This window comes from Myotis brandtii, unplaced genomic scaffold, assembly GCF_000412655.1.
Source record: "Myotis brandtii unplaced genomic scaffold, ASM41265v1 scaffold903, whole genome shotgun sequence".
In the NCBI taxonomy this organism is placed as follows: Eukaryota; Metazoa; Chordata; class Mammalia; order Chiroptera; family Vespertilionidae; genus Myotis; species Myotis brandtii.
The window spans coordinates 92,487-94,462 of NW_005371712.1; the positions used below are offsets into that span (position 1 = coordinate 92,487).

The following is a 1,976-nucleotide window of genomic DNA, read 5'->3' on the forward strand; positions in this document are numbered from 1 at the left end:
GTACTTTCAAGAAAAAAAGCAAGGCCTTGGAGTTTTGGTTCTGTTTTCCTTCCCTGTTGCAAATTCACGTTGTGGTTTTGGTTGGGTGGTGGAGAGTGCGTGTCATCTGCAGGTGGCGCTGCCTGAGGTGGGTGGGTAGGCAGGTGGGCGGGAGTCTCTACTCGAACGTGACCACGTTTAGATTCTGAGACGGGAAGTGGAGGGTGAAGAGGTCACGGAGGCCTTTAACTTTTCCTTTTTTTGCTGACTAGTCATCCTCATCAGTCTTCTGCTTCTTGGTGTCAACATCATCATCCTCATCATCTTCAGCTGCCCGTTTGCCTGTAGCTGCCTCAGCCTCCTCACCTTCATCTCCATCCTCTTCTCACCATCACCTTCTTCTTCCTCCTCCTCCTCCCCCCTCCTCCTTCCTCTTCTTCATCTACCTCATTGTCAGCCTCCTGCTCCCCATTTTCCTCATTAGTGTTCCCATTAGCAGGTGCATCTCTTCCATTCTCTGCCTCCTCCACAACTTCCTTCTTCTCTAATTCCTTGGTGGTGATCTCGGAGCTGGTGTCCACTGCCTATCTGACATGGTGGGGCACGCCCGTGATCCTATGCAGCAGATTTTTTTTTAAAGCGAGAGTTGGAGGACCCTGGCGAGAAGCAGCCAGAGTCCGCAGCAGTAAAGGAGGCGCTCGGGGGAGGTGGTTGCAGCGAGTGGAGAGGGAGCCACAGGAACAATGCAAAGATGGCTTTTCAGAGCAGCCAGTGGGACAGATGTGTAGTTTTTTTTTTTAAATATATCGTTATTGATTTCAGAGAAGAAGGGAGAGGGAGAGAGAGAGAAACATCAAGGATGAGAGAGAATCATTGATAGACTGCCTCCTGCACACCCCACACTGGGGATCACGCAGCAACCCGGGCATGTGCCCTGATCAGGAATCTAACCTGACCTCCTGGTTCATAGGTCCACGCCCAACCACTGAGCCGCATGGGCCGGGCTAGATGTGTAGTTTTAATTTACATTTCAATAATGTCTAATGATGCCGACCATCTTTTCATGTGCCTATTTGCCATCTGTATATCTTCACTGAAATGTCTGTGCATGTCTTTTGCCCATTTTCTAATTGGATTGTTCTTTCACTGTTGAGTTTGGAAAATTCTTTACATAAGTTAGTTTGGAGAATGCTTTATGTATTCTAGATACTAGTCCTTTGCCAGATATGTAGTTTGGAAGCATTTTCTTTCAGTCTATAGCTTGCCTTTTCATCCTCTTCATATAGGTTTTCATAGAGCAAAGTTTTAAATTTTGGCAAGATTGACTTTATCAGTTTTTTTCTTTTATGGATCCGGTGTTCAAGTCTAAGAATCCTTTGCCTGGCCCTAAGATTTGAGGATTTTCTTCTATTTTTTTCTAAAAGTTTTGTGATTTGTCTTATAGTTAAATCAGTTATTATTTTGAGTTAATTTTTATAGATGATGTAAGGTTTAGATCAAAGTTCTTCTTCTTCTTCTTTTTTTTTTTGGGGGGGGGTATGGATGTCTAATTGCTCCAGCAGTATTCTTTGAGAAGGCTATCTCTCCACCTTTAAATTGCTTTTTCACCTTGTCAAAATTATTTGGTTGCATTTGTGTGAGTCTATTTCTGGGCTCTCTATTCTGTTCCATTGATATTGAAAACCTATTTGAATAATGACAGAAAACTTCCCCTACCTGGTGAAAGAAATAGACTTACAAGTCCAGGAAGCACAGAGAACCCCAAACAAAAGGAATCCAAAGAGGACCACACCAAGACACATCAGATTAAAATGCCAAGAGCAAAAGACAAAGAGAGAATCTTATGAGACTGACGCGCTGCTTGCTGCGCTAAGAGGGCGCCGAGAGAGAGAATCTTAAAAGCAGCAAGAGAAAAACAGTTAGTTACCTACAAGGGAGTACCCATACGACTGTCAGCTGATTTCTCAATAGAAACGATGCAGGCCAGAAAGGAGTGG

The 1,976-nt window shown here is 44.1% G+C and overlaps 1 pseudogene; it reads right to left on the minus strand.

The window, feature by feature from the left end:
- Nucleotides 1–247: 247 nt before the first annotated feature.
- The window catches only part of LOC102241219, a 7,153-nt pseudogene continuing 5,424 nt past the window's right edge, over nucleotides 248–1,976 (minus strand).